This window comes from Tursiops truncatus, chromosome 12 (assembly GCF_011762595.2).
Source record: "Tursiops truncatus isolate mTurTru1 chromosome 12, mTurTru1.mat.Y, whole genome shotgun sequence".
NCBI lineage: Eukaryota > Metazoa > Chordata > Mammalia > Artiodactyla > Delphinidae > Tursiops > Tursiops truncatus.
The window spans coordinates 53,182,610-53,198,416 of NC_047045.1; positions in this window are offsets into that span (position 1 = coordinate 53,182,610).

Below are 15,807 nucleotides of genomic sequence, written 5' to 3' on the forward strand. Positions count from 1 at the left end.
ATTCCATTCATTTAAATTGTTTTCCTTATAAATACAGATTACAATAATGAGATGCCATGCTTACTTATCAGTCGTCAGATATTCAAAGAAATTGTTGTGCTCCATGCTGATGGGAGAGGTGGAATAAGAATCTGGTGTTTAAACTGGATCCCTGGTTTTAGAAAGCAATTTAGCAGAACCTTAATAATAGTCTGCCCCTTTGACCCAGTTATCCTACTTCCTCAAATATATTTTATGTATTTATATATTCTATAGATTCACACATAATATTATATTAAAGGCAAAATAAGGAAATAAATACAATATTCATCAAAATGAAAATAAGAGCAAAAACAAACAACAGGAAAAACAAAGCCCTAAAACAACATGGGAACAATGAGTTAATTAAGTAAACTGTTAACCCTCAGTAAATCTACACAATGAGATACAACATAGCTAATAAACTAATGTATCCAAAGACTCTTAGTAATATGGGAGAATGCTTATTTAAATGTTAGATGAAAAGATAAGCTGTAATTAAGTAACTGGTAATGATTTTAGAATGTGAAAGTGCAATAAAATACTAATGGTCATTGTCTTGGTTGGTGGGATTATGATTGACTTTTCATTGTACATTTCCACATTTTTAAAAACTATTCCCCAAGAGCATGTCATTTTTTTGTAATCATAAAAGAAAACATTATTTTTTTAAAATTCTTTTTTCAGTGTGGGGGAGGGATAAATTAGGAATTTGGGAGTAACATATACACACTACTATATATAAAATAGGTAAACAACAGGGACCTACTGTATGGCACAGGGAACTGTCCTCAATATTTTGTAATAACCTGTATGGGAAAGGAATCTGAAAAAGAATACATACATATATATATATATATATATATATATATACACATACATATATATATATGTATATATTTGAATCACTTTGCTGTACACCTGAAACTAATACAACATTGTACATCAACTATACTTCAACAAAAAAAGAAAAAATCCCTTTTCTTGTGTTGTAGAAAGGCTAATAAAGAATCTAAATTTCTACTTCCCTTACACTTAGGGGTTATTTTATTTGAACACAATACAAATGAACAACACCTTAACCTGTTACCAGGAGGCCCTGCTGAGATAGTTTTTGATGCTGATTAGACAGACTTTCAGTTCCTTTATTTTCTTCTTGATCCACCCCAAAAAGTAGACAACAGGTTAAGCAACATAACCCAGTACTGCCTCTGGGCTGTTTGAGACGGGTAGAACGTTGAGTCCTGAGCTGTGGTGGCGAGGCCCCAGGCTGGAGCCCATGCTCTGGGAAACCAGTGACTTTCCTGACAGCTAAGCCATCGGGGCACCTCAAGGCAAGTCTAACCAAATGTCACAGGAGTGAAAACTGGTGATGATCAGAGCTCTTTTGCTCCTTTAGCCCAACATCTTTTCAATTTTGTTCCATAGATAAAATACAAGTCTTTTTCTACTAAACTTCAAGAGGACAGGTCCCCGGTCTCATGCAATCACTCCTTCACGTAGCCATTTTTGAACCCAGTTGTGTTCTATGAAACTGTTTGCCTAGTGGTTCAGAGCATAAGCTTTGAGTTAGACCCAGGTTGGTAGCACTAGCCTTAGACCAAGGCAGGAGGTGGAAAGGGACGTGGGGATCCGCACCAGGTTCCACATTTTGGAAATCCCTGTTCTTGCCTCTGGGCATCACATTGTGGAGTGTGCAGTTCAAGGGGCACCTGGAGCTTGTGTTCTATGCACCCATGCTGCCTATTAAGCCATCATCCGGGTGCCAGGGACCTTGGAATTTCCAGCTTCACAGCTGCAGCCTATTTCCAATCTGCTCAGGCCTCTTTCTTTCCAGGTCTGTTTTTCTGAAAGAGCATTGGGCCACTGGGGGTCACTTGTAGGCTGAAGAGGGGGCCAAGGGACAGGCATTTTTGGGGGTGGAGGGAACTTGCCTGTGCAGACTGGCACAGGGGAATCATGAAGACTAAGAACGTTTAGCACCGTGTCTAGCGTGCAGTGGATCCCCTGCAAATGTTATTTCTGATGTAGTCCTTTAGTACCTTATTACGTATTTTCTACTTTGAGAGAGAGATAATATAACCATGAGAATGCAAGCTTCTACAGGGGGACACCGGTTTAATTTTTGGTGTCCGAACTGGGGTATTTTTTTCAGTAACTTGGCTATTGTTCTGGCCCAATTCCAATACTCTCTATTCAAACTAATTACATTCCTCCCCCACTGGATAAATTATTCTTCACTTCCCCCATAAAAATCATCATGTTATACTTGTGAAACAAAATAGCTTCTGTGTTCTACTGAACATGCAGAAAATGGTTGTATTTCAATACACAGTGTATTTCTCTGTGTGACTAATTTGAGGGCTGCATTGGAACTTACTACAGTGAGATGTGAGCTTAAGTCCCTGATGCTTCTGAATAATGATAGATCCCCTATTAAATGGAGCAATATCACAGGAAACATTCTCCTGGTGACTTAAGATGAGACAAAATTTTAAAGTATTATTTGGGTTGAGATTCAGCAGATGTGAGCTGTTGAGCTTACCTCTAAGTCATTGCATTCCCAAGCAAGGCCTTTACCTCATCACTTTAACTCTGTTTTCAATGCCAGAAGCCTGAGCATTCATGAAACGGCTTACCAAGGGTTCTACATTCATCCCCAATATCGAAAAGATGTGATTTTAAGATAAAACTGGAGAGAAAAATATTGAAGGTTGTTAAGAAGTCACTATCCTTTTTCTCTCCCTTTCTCTAAGTTTAGCATCACTTAGGTCTAAAATCCCTTTTGGTGATTGATTTAGGGAAGTGAGTTTCATTTCTTGAGATCATAGAGCATGGCGTGGGTGGCAGCGACCAGATAAAAGTGGCAAATTTTCATGAGGAAATAGTAGCTTTGGGCCCAAAGCGTGTCTGGGAGCACAACCGGCTCCCTTTGAGGAATATTCCAAGAAATGTCATCCCTAGATCTAAACTATACTTGGTTTTTAACGACTTTGAGCAAGAGACAACTCTTACCAAGAGGGTTACCTTTTCCTGCATTGTTCCTGTTTGGAAGGGACCTTGTTGTTATGAATTGTTTGTGCAGCTGCTACAATGCCAGGCACGGTGCTGCCTTGCCCCTCTGTGCTCGCGTCAGTGGAGAAGGCGGTCAGCAACCTCTCCTGTACTTGAGGATTTACTGAATTAATGTTCCCGTGCAGGCTGAGGTAACTCAGGTGTGTGACTTTTCCCTTCTAACTTTACTTTCTAAAATTTCAGTCTGAAATATTTTTATCATTCTAGATCTTTGCTGCTAAAGCAAAGGAGATAATTAATTACTTGGGTTTTTCAGGACCAAATAACTATTTGGGAAAGGAAGTACCTGAATAATGCAATGAAAAATAGCTATTCTGTTGGGTTGATTCTGAAAAATTATTTCAGTTATTGTCTTTGGTTTGTATCAATTGAAGTTTAATTTGTTACATGTATTCTTTTATTCATCCTTTAAAACGTTTATTTATTTTTTTAATTGAAGTATTGTTGACTTACTATAGTTTTAATTTTTTAAAAAAGTTATTACTCATAGATACAAAAAACAGATTGGTGGTTGTCAAGAGGTTGGGGGGTGGAGGATGAGAGAAATGGATGAAGGGGGTCAAAAGGTAAAAAGAAACAAATTTTAAATATAGATGAGAAAAAAAGTTACTGCCTTAGTCTCTTCGCAAGAATTGGTGGTAGGGTTTACATTAGATTATCATCCCAATCATTGCTGTCATTTTGCATACTAGGTGTAGCCTTTCTCCAAACTGGACTCAAATTGGTGACTCCAGACTAGAATTCTATACTATAATAAGGGTCTAATTGGTATGCTGTGTAGTGATGTTCTGCATCGTTCTGGAATGCTGTACCTTATTTCTCAAAGTGTGTCTCTCCATGAATGATAAACAGAGGACATGGAAGGAAAGTCTCTATTTTCAGTTTCTCCAGCAGATTGATAAGCTTGGCACATGGTCAATTTCATGCTTTAATAAATAAAGAATTAAGAGTATTGACTAAACTGACTGATTAGTAATTTAGTTAAATAACCAGTGAGTTGCGAGCTAGTTAAAAGAACACCTTTTAATTTTGTAGTGACCACCTAGGCAAAACTTGTAGGTTTGATAGATACTAGAAAAATGAAATCAGAGGCAATGTGAACACCATTTTTTAACTCTAGATAAGACATGTTGAAGTCAGATCCAGGTTTGCAGCATGAATTGGCCATTTCCTAGCCACGTGTCTTGGGACGAATTTCTTAACATTTTTAACTTCTCAGTGCCTAAATTTCCTCATCAGCAAAATGAGAACAATAGCCTTTGCAGTGCTATTGTGAGCATTATTGCCCTAGTGTGTATAAAGCACTTAGCATAATGCTTGGAACAAAATCAGTACTCAAGAAATAGAAACTATTATTTTTTATTAAGAAATCATTTTCTGTCCTACCTCATAATAAGAAGTATGAGTATCTTATATGTACACTCCCTTTAAAAAATCTCTCCAAATTAAAAAAGACATAAACCTGTAGAGAAACTTGCATATTGAATTACTAGCCTTTGTTGAAGACTTCAAGATGGTGCAGCAGGAATTTGAAATTTCATTTAAGTTTGGTGAGCTTTGCTATACTGTGATGCATAAAAAAAAGGGAGGAATAATTGTCTACTCAGAGCAAGCATCTCTTTCTGGTCCCCATAGTTCTCTTGGCACATTATTTTGGCTCAAAACTGTTATTTTTGATGGTTCCATTCTTTCAGTCAGTGTGATCTCTTATCAAGTCCTTTTCTGCTCCCATATCCACCACCATAATCAGCATTTAGATCACCTATGCTTTGACTATTGCAGGTGCGGCTGGAAGCCCTTCTCTCCCTAACTTCTGTCCATAATGGGTAGCATGACCTGGTTGCCAGGGATGAAATTGTAGCAGGAGGGCATGTGTTAAGCCTGTTTCAAGAGATACTCTGGGCCCTCTTGCACTTGCAGATGCTTGCTCTCACCTCTCTGAGCTGCCCCTCTTAGACTCCTCTCATTGCACTCATCATGACAAGGGTAGGCTGAGGAGGCTTAAGAATTCTGAGACTTCTTGGCATCTTTTGGTCTACGTTCTAGTCCTGCCTCCAATTAGACAGAGTTCTCCACACAATCCGTCCATCTGGCTTCAAGCAAGAGATGTCATTCGTTAGGAGTCAAGACTCCGTAGTATTAAAGAAATGCTTTTGCTGGGCCTGGTCCTCTGTACACAGTTTCCCTCAGGAACTGCTCAGCATTGTGGTCAAAAATAGTATTTGAGGAATTTCCTTGGCGGTCGAGTGGTTAAGACTCTGCGCTTCCAATACAGGGGCTGCAGGTTCGGTTCCTGGTTGGGGAATTAAGATCCCACATGCCTCAGGGCGTGGCCAAAAAGTAAAAAAATAAAAGTATTTGAGGATTCTGGCTCCTGGCTCAAAGTCATCTCTTTTAAATTCAGGTATTCCTCCCTCCCCCAAAGTCTGCAAATAGATTTTCTGCCTTCATTTAGTTCTTTCATCAACTTTCCAGCCCAGTTTATTATTATCATTTTTTAAATATGACTTTCAGCTTATAAATTGCTTGCTGAAAAATGATCAATACCTGCCACTGATTAAAGGATAAAGACCCCCACTTCTGCATGGCATTCAAGGCATTTCCAAATCTGGCCACAAATTAACAATAAGACTAATATCAAAACTTGTCTGCACGTCTCCCGATTGTCCTTGTGAATAGCTGGCATGACGCCAAACTTTCTAACACCAACACCACCGCTGCTTCCACAACGACCACCTCCTCCACCACCTCACTCTCCACCACCTCCACCTCCACCTCCACCACCTCCACCTGCACCATCTCAACCTCCACCTCCACCACCACCTCCATCACTTCCACCTGCACCACCTCCACCATCTCCACCTCCACCTCCACCTCCACCACCACCTCCATCACCTCCACCTGCACCACCTCCACCTCCACCTCCACTACCTCCACTTCTACCACCTCCACCTGCACCACCTCCACCTCCACCTCCACCACCTCCACCACCTCCACCTCCACCTCCACCACCTCCACCTCCACCACCTCCACCTGCATCACCTCCACCTCCACCACCTCCACCACCTCCACCACCACCTCCACCTCCACCACCTCCACCACCACCTCCACCACCTCATCACCACCTCCACCTCCACCTTCACCTCCACCACTTCCACCACCTCCACCACCACCACCACCAGCTTCACCACCATCACCACTACCCAGAGAGTGAAGTATTGCAAATGAAGGGCATGAACTCTCATGCTAGGCTGCCTGGATTCAAATTCCCTCTTGTTTACCATCTCACTTTGTAAACTTTAGATAAGTTACATTGTACTTTACTATTCTTATCTGCCAAATGGGGAAAATAATAGTGTGCATCTCATAGGATTATTCAGAGGATCAAATTAATTAATGAATGTAAAGTACTTTAGATAACATCGTTGTATATTATTCAACTTAGAAGCTCATACCCTCATTGTAGGATAATTCTCCCCTACTTTGTCTATGTTCTTTATTAGGCACTCATTAGATGCTCTCTTTTGGTAGTAGTCAATTTAATTGCTTTTAGTAAATAGTGAACATACTCGGAATAGAATACCTCCAGTGTATGTGAGGGGTATAAAGATGAACAATGATACAAGCATCTGTATCTCCATGACCAAGCTTTGCATATAGAATAGAACTAATTTCCAGGGAGGCCCTTGAGTATTCCTTCCAAATCTCATCCACTTTCATCCTCTTCATTATCGGTAAACTCCATTCAAACATTTTTCTTTAAATCAATAGTAATTATCAGCGTTGGTGATTCAATATATTTTCAAATTTCTTTTTCTCAGGAAAGCTTTCTTGAATTATAGATTTTGTATATTAGGAAAGGTAGCAGTCCAACTTCATTTTTTTATAATGTAAATATCCAGTTGTCCCAGCATCATTTTTTGAAAAGCCTATTCTTTCCCCCATTGAATTGACTTGGTACCTTATTGAAGATCTTGAGTGAAGATCTTGAATTGACTCTGAGTGTGTTTATTTCTGGATTCTTTATTCTATTTTATTGACTGATATTATTATGATTCTATATCTATTCTTATGCCATTACCACACTGTCAGGTTTAATGTAATTTTCTATTAAGCTTTGAAAGCAGGAAGGCTCCCATATTTGTTCTTTTATTTTTTTATATTTCAGCTGTTTTTTTTTAAATAAATTTATTTATTTTTGGCTGTGTTGGGTCTTCGTTGCTGCCTGTGGGCTTTCTCTCGTTGCGATGAGCGGGGGCTACTTTTTGTTGCCGTGCGTGGGCTTCTCGTTGCGGTGGCTTCTCTTGTTGCGGAGCATGGGGTCTAGGCGCATGGGCTTCAGTAGTTGTGGCATGCAGGCTCAGTATTTGTGGCTCACGGGCTTAGTTGCTCCGCGGCATGTGGGATCTTCCCGGACCAGGGACCGAACCCATATCCCCTGCACTGGCAGGCGGATTCTTAACTACTGTACCACCAGGGTAGCCCCCCATATTTGTTCTTTATTCAATATTTATTTATTTATTTAGTCCACTTTGGGCTCATTGAATTTCCTTATGGATTTTTTTGTTTTGTTTTGTTTTTTGTTTGCCCCATGCAGCTTACAGTATCTTCCAGGGAGGGAACTTGTGCCCCCTGCTGTGGAAGCGCACTAATCATTGAACCGCCAGGAATTCCCCCTTAAGGATTTTTGAATCAGCTTGTCAACCTGCAAAGAAGCCAGCCGGGGTTTTGATTTACATGTTCTTTCATTTCTTTGATCAGTGTTTTGTAGTTCTCAGAGTATACAATTTGGACTTTTTTTGTTAAATTTACTCCCGAGAATATTATTCTTTTAATGCTATTGTAAATGGAGTTGTTTTCTTAATCTCATTTTCAAATTGTCCATTGCAAGTGTATAGAAATACAATTGATTTTTGTATATTGATTTGTATCATGCAAACTTGCTCTAATTGTTTATTAGTTCTAATGGTTTTTAAGTGGATTCCTTAAGATTTTATGTATCATGCTGCTGATCATGTCAGCAGCAATAAAGATAGTTTTACTTTATTTACAATCCGGATGCCTTTTAGTTCATTTTCTTGTCTGATTGTCCTGGCTAGCCCCTCTACTATAATGTTGAATGGAAGTGGTGAGAGCAGATATCCTTTTCTTGTTTCTCATTTTAGAGGAAAACCATTCAGCCTTTCACCATTAAATATGGTATTAGCTGTGAGTTTTTCATAGATGCCCAAATTGGGCTGAGGAAATTCCCTTCTATTTCTAGTTTGTTGAGTCACCTAACTCCTGAAAGGTATCTGTTATGTTTACTTGCTCTTGCATCCCTTCTAGTTTAGTCTTTAAATCATATCATTTTTCTTTTACTTCTAATTCTAATAAGTTCTGTCACCTTTCTTTTCAAATTTTCTTTCCTCCGATCATTTCGTTTTTGAGTTTTTCCCAATTCCAATTTGTTATTCTTTATATCTTCTATCATTTTCTTCATGTAGGTGTTTTCTAAATGTTAGGTTATACATCTTTTTGTGGTCATATCTTTTTGGCACATATTTATTGCTTGTAGAGATGTTGTTTTCTCCCCTGTCTTTCTCTCTCTCTCTCATTTCACCACTTTGTATGGGATTCTCTAATGTTTCCCTGTTGCTAATTTTTGAGGGAAATGAGTTTTCTATTATTCTAGAGTGCTGGTGGTAGTTTTGGATATCTTTTCTAGTTTGATGACTCTCGCGCTCCCTGCTTCTGTTGCTGTCATGGCATTTATCTGGACCTTCCCTTTCCTTTGCTCCTGTTGCTCCTGACTGGCCAAATTGAATTCTATCCCAGCAATTTCTTCTCGTTGCAGGGCTTTGTCTCGGGAGGGAGCTTTGATGAAACCCTCCAGCCTAACCACTCTCTCAGTTGGCTGTGGGGCCCCAGTTTGAGCTTGCTGGGCCTCTTCTATTCTCAGGGCTGCCAGATGCCTGCTGGCTTCCCTCTGCTTCCTCCTGTGCTAAGGATGACCACACACAGATCTTGTAGCTGTGGGTGCTCTGGCTTCTCATATTTTGAGGTTTGTGGAGGATACTTTGTCACTTAGTTTGCTTCACACGTTGCCCATGGGTTTTTGGGTTCTGGTATCATAGTTGCTCTGTTCTTTATAAGGGGATTCAAGGATATTTAAATACCATGCCTTCACCACTGCCATCTTCCCAGAATCCTTGTAAGCTATTTACAATCCTTTCTGATGTGATGTAGGCTATAAAACAAGTGCTTAAATAAAATTTAACGTTCTCCTTCACATACTTTATAAGCCTTTATGTTGCATGTAAATAATTCATATATACAGATATATTCTAGTCAAAAGAGAAATATAGCTGTTTTTGCAGCTCCTGAGAAGCTACCTGCATATTAATTAGCTCTTTAAAGTCGGGGTTTTGGATTTTGCTCCTCCCTATTTCTAGGGAGGTCCACACCTCAAACATTTCAGAAAGATGAGAATCTGATATGATCCCAAGGCAGGGAGACAGCTTTCATTTCTTGTGTTTCCTTCACCCGTGTGCTTTCCTCACCTGTGTGTCCCTTGTGTCCATCCTCAATGGAAGGGGGGAATGGTGGTTTGGGATCATGCTGTAAATATCCTCAGGGGCCACTGGACAGTCTTTCCCAAGAGATCTAATAATCTTAATATCACAAATAAGACTTATCTGTGAATTTTCTTTAAGCATCAGTGTTTCTTTCAATAGGTGCATCCCAACTGAGTAGTATACTTTGGTAATTCTACATGTGCATGTTGGGCAAGAATTAACCTTTGGGCTCCTACAGGCTATTATGCTTGCTCTGAGAAATGATTTTTGCAAATTGTTGCAACAGTCATATTGCAGTCACTCTGAGTCCAAGACTGGCGAATATTTTTCTATTGTTCTTCACATAAAAAGTCATTCTCAATCATTTTATTTGTGTAATGTATTTTCCTACTTTTAAATTAGCATGCGATGTTTCTCATTGATTTTGATCGGTTTCCATCTGACCACATTTCCAATTTTCCATGATCACTCAGAATTTAGAACATATTTCCCAAGGCACAGTAGAAAAGTTTTGGCCCCTAGGTATTGATAACTAGGCTTGTATTCAATCATTCATCCTACTAATGAAGTTACGAAATGACACTGAATCAGAGGTGTTCAATTTTCTAAATGTAATCATGTATATTTGCAATCTAACACCACACTGCTCTGTGAAACCCTTTAATAAAACAGTTGTGATGTAATTGTTAAGTCTACTTTTGGAATCTGTATAGATAGCACCATGATAAACATGTAATTGTTATTGCTCAATACTGTTGAAGGAAGAGAGGAAGGAAGGAAGGAGGGAAGGAAGGAAGGAAGGGGCCATTTACTCATATGTAGATGAGTACTAAGAGAAGGTACCTTGAAGTCCTTGCAAAAGTACTTTAAAAAACAATTAAGACCTTATTTGTTATTCTTTTGCAGGAAAACACTAAGTGAAGATACACAATATTTCACTTACACAAACTACTTACGAATATTTTATGTTATACAAACAAATGATATATATATCAGAAAATACCCCTCTGCTCTGGGGAGTAGGGGGGAACAGAGAAAACTGGATTTTTTTCAAAAGAAAAGCTCAAGGGTTAAAATTGTGCTTTTATGGATTACTGTGTTTAGATTAAAAGTAAACACTGATGGAAACTCTTTTTATGAGTGCTTCTTTACACTCACATCATTTACTATTTCCATTTAAGTGGACTATGCAGGTGTTCTTAAAGCTAACACATCATCAATTTTTAAAACATTTCTTGGGATTCTTTAGGATTTAAAAAAAAATTTTGTTTTATAGCTCATCTATGAAGCTGAATTAAGCTGTAATTGCTGTGGCACATGGAAGTCTATCCCTGTCAGTAAAATTTAAATAAAAAGATAAGATTTTTATTTGCAATGACTTTTGTTTATTAAGCTTGTAGAAATAGAGTCAAACCTCATGATACAATGGTGTATTATTACGTGGATGTGGCCAAAGAAGAATTTTATTTGATAAATTGATTTCACAATTTAGAAAGTTTGTTTGTTCCTCTCCCCAACATGAGCATCTTGGTAGGGTTCCACCATAAATATATGTGAGTCTGTATTTAGATTTTTCAAAATGAAGGGTTTAAATGTAACCTTGCAGATTTTTGACTTGCTATTATATCATTTATTGCCCAATTCTCTTGCCACTTGACTCAATCACTGAGCTTTCAGTACTATTTAGCAAACTAAACATTCAGCTCTATGGGCTTCTTTGCCAAATGTGGTGACTCCACAGTATTTTAGAGAATCTTTGGTACTGTAGGTGACCCATCTCTGGGTTTCCAGTGCACCTTGTACACATCTCCGTCATAGCTCCTCTCAGACTGTGCTAGAACTGTGGCTACCGGTTTGTCTCTTGCCTCTTTGGAGCCAGTGACTAGTTTCTCCATTTCTATATCCCTTATACCTTAGACTATTGCTGGCATAGAGGAGGCACTCAATAAGTATACATCAAATGAAATATAATGTATACTTTACGGGACATACTAGAACTTTTCTCCTGTTCTCAGTGACCTCAGTTCTCATTATTTTATAAAGTATGAAGAGTATTCCCTCTCTCCTGAACAGTTGAAGGCACTAAATTATAATTACAGATAGAAGAAAACACTTCATGGCTATTAGTAGACACATTATTTGATGGTCTTTGTACCAGTTACTCTTTGCAAACTGGCAAGCAGCATTTTTCATCAGTGTGCATCTTATGTACCGACAAGTCACTGTGATGACATTAGGAAGGTGATAGGGCTAGAAGAATGACTCAGCGATGAAACACAGACATTGCTATAGTGGGTATTTATTGAGTAACTAGAGAAAGTCACAAATGGGTGAAATGGTTGCTTTTTTCAGGCAGAGTTTACAATCATTTAATAATATGTTAGACTTGGATTATTGTATACTTTGTGGTCATAAAACAGGATGACCAAATTCATATCTGGGTACTTTTTGTTAGGTTATATCTAATAGTATAGCTGGAGATTTTTTTCTTTTATGCTTGTATTACTGTCATTTTCATTTTGAAACTTGGCTTTAGACACTTGAAGAGTGAGACATAATTGAAGTGACTGCCTTAACAAGCACAGTTGCCCGTGACTGTGATGTATTTGTTGTGTCGTATGAACGTGTGCTCCCCAAACACTGAACAATAATCTAGATAGTTTTCTCTGTTCATGAGTATAGAGAAACACAGATTGGACTTTTAATTTTTCTATTAATTAAATGCAGTTATACTTTAAATGTTCTATGTATTTTTTTCCTCTTCCTAGGAGTAACAAAAAAAGTGATGTATGCGTTTTGACCCAGAAATTCCACCTTAGGGGATCTCTTCTGCCACTATAAAGGTACCTATGCATAAAGGCTTATGATTAAGAAAGTCCTCTGGAACATTGCTTGTAGTGGAGGCAAACTGCAAATATCCTGACTGCCCATCTATAGGGCAAAGTTTGAGTAAAATATGGTGCATCCATGCTATAGATCTATACATTTATAGACAAAATTTAAAATAAAAATAAAGTCATATTGTATACTGTATCCTTCTCTTTCTTCTTTATTTAAGATATATCTTTGGAAGCCCTTCAGATTAATGCATATAGCTGTTTATTTTTCTTTAATATGGATGTACCATATTCTATTCATTCATGAGGGTGATATTAGCGGGAGAGGATGGAGATTATTATTTTTCCTTATACATATCTTTGACTTATTATAATGAATGTATTGTTATTAAAAGTATCTAACAAAGTTAAAAATATCATAGCAAATGTTCATTCAAAGAGGCTGGGTTAAAGATAAGATGTTTGGAACTAACTCTCTGAATATGATAAGTATTCAAGATAATTAAACAGTTTGAGGACATATTTCAGATGTGAACACAAAGTAATGAGTATGCTTTCTGTTTTTAGTTTTCAGAAACTAAATTCAAAGTTGTTTCTAAAAGAACAGTTTCACAGGCTTTTAGGTAAATACAGTTGCATTGGAATAACCATGTTTCCAGGATTAAGGAAAATAATAATTTGGCTATTCAAGTTCTGACATTTAAAAAAAAGTCAGTCTCCAAACTTTATGGTCACATTTACTGTGTATTTGCATATAAGGATGGATGTAGAGAGTGATCTTGGTATATGTGAATTGAGCATCAGAAAAAGGAGAATGAATCTAAACATGGAATATCGACCAGTAAAAGCCACTGGCTGAACAGCTAAAATTCGTTCTAACTTATTCTCTTCCATTCTTTATTCATTTTGTTAATACATCTTTTCACAGTCATTGTTTTTATTACTTTGGCTGCATAGTCTTGTGATTTTTCACTATTCAGATGTCATTTTGAAAATCATATTTACATATTTTCCCTTGTCAGGCTGCCCTTGGGAGACAAGCATTTTAAGTGTTACAAGGAGGTGCTGTTACTATTACAGAGGATAAAAGGACTTGGTGGGAACAGTGGCCCCATACATGAGAAAAAAATGTTACACAGTTCCAGAAGCACTGTAACAAGAGTGGAGGGTACGTAAATGATCTCAGGTCACCAGATTAGCACAGATAATAGAAGGAAGCATGTGAACCTAAGTTCACTCTATGGATGTAAACTGGAAAATACAGAGGAATCTGCAGCATGGTGTGCTAGGAGCAGAACAGGGCACAAACGTATCCTGTGACCTGGTTATCTACAGAACATTGGGACTGGGTCCAGCTACTTTGATCCTCTAGAGAAGCAAGGCCGCTTCCTCGTGTAAAGCTAATTTGGTAGAGTTCACGGGGAGTACAGAGTTGGGTCCTGAAGCAGGCTGCCCGAGTGACCTCACTGCAGGGCACACAGTTGGGGTGCCTGCCGTTCTCCTAATCAGACATCCTTGATATTGCTTGTCTGGTGTTGTTTCTTCCTGAGATGCAATTTTCTCACTCCCAGAACAATTCTAAGGCTGATAATACAAATAACACTAATAATACACTGTGTTCTGATAATTTAGGGGGTTCTCTTGCTGTCTCTGATTTCAGGATATAAGCAGGAATCCTCGTTCAAACAATAGCCCTCTGTCCCTCCCCACAGATGGTACTGTGGTTGGAAATCTTTACAGCATTCCAGAGGAACCACTGTGTCTTGGATGCATCATTATACCAAGCCCCAGGAGCTATGGAACATATTACCTTAAAGGCCTGCCTTACGCTGCCTTGGCACTTGCAAAAATGGTCTTCACGCTGAGTCCCAGAGTGTGCCTTACGAAGTAATAACTTACGTTACCAACAGCCATTATGACCTCAGCGAGAGATTCATGCACCCAAGAGCAGCTACATGTTACTGTCAGTTAATTAGTGTGGGTATTCATTAAAAGTGGGAGTGAGAGCTCGGAAATGACCCATTACTCATTGAGAATGGAGTCCTGGCACAGCATAAAAGCCCTCCAAGTAACCACTGAAAGCAAGAACTAGGAATCAGGATAGAGATCGACGAACTGGTTACTTGGTCATAGTTCTTTACAACATGAATGCACGCTCACACAAAAACACACACACTCTTACACTGAGCCCTCACTTGCACATGCACATGTTCATTTCCATTAGCTCTGATAGTTCAGGCTGTGGGTTGAATTGTGTCCCCACCAAAACAAGGTATGTTGAAGTTTTAACTCTCAGTGTTTGTGAATGGGCACTTATTTGGAAATAGGGTCTTTGCAGATGTAGGGTTAAGATGAGGTCATACTCGAATTGAGTGGGCCCTAATCCAATATGACTAGTGTCCTTATAAAAAGAGAAAACAGAGACCTAGGGAGGAAAATATCATGAAGACACAGAGACATACAGACACAGAGGCAGAGAATGGAGTTAGGCTGCCACAAGCCAAGGAATGCCTGGGGCTACAAGAGGCAAGGAAGGATCCTGCCCTAGAGGATTTGGAGGAATCATGGCCCTGCCAACACCTTCATTTCAGACTTCTAGTGTCCAGAATTGTGAGACAAATTTCTGTTCTTTTAAGTCGCCAGTTTGTGGTATTTTGTTATGAAAACCCTAGGAAACTAGTATAGTTTACTTCTAGGAAATGGACATCCTCACACGGCACTTCATGTTATGCATCTTCTGACACATTTTCATACTCGTGTTATGTCTCACTTAAAACAATTCAAACTTAAACACAATAAACTCAGCCATTCCTACTCCAATCAATTCATGTCAGGCCGTCCTGTTTGGAATAAAATGAAAGATGAGTCAGAATTGCAAGGTGGGCAACGGCTACTTTGTGCTCTGCTTTGGAAGTAAGGAAAATATACCCCTTTATCATTCTTCAACTCAGAAAACAGTTGTGATATAATTATAATAAAAATCTTTCTTTGGGATATATTTGTTCCATGACCAATCTAGTTTTGGAATCCCAATAAACTTGCCCATAAAGGAAGAAGTCATTTGAGGAGTTTTTAATGGGGTAATTTTTAACCAATTTGAAATTCTGACAGAAAAGTGTTGTGAATGTTCACAGTAAATTTAAAATATACGATTTTCCTGTCTTTCCTGTTTTTTTTTTTTTTACTAAGTCTTAAATAAAAAAGCTTTCCAAATGGACATTTATTTTGCTTCTTTAAAATAATCTGTACAATTTGCCTTCATACCTACTTACTACTTGGAATGGTCACGTTAGCTTATATTTGTGTGTTAGAGTCTATGG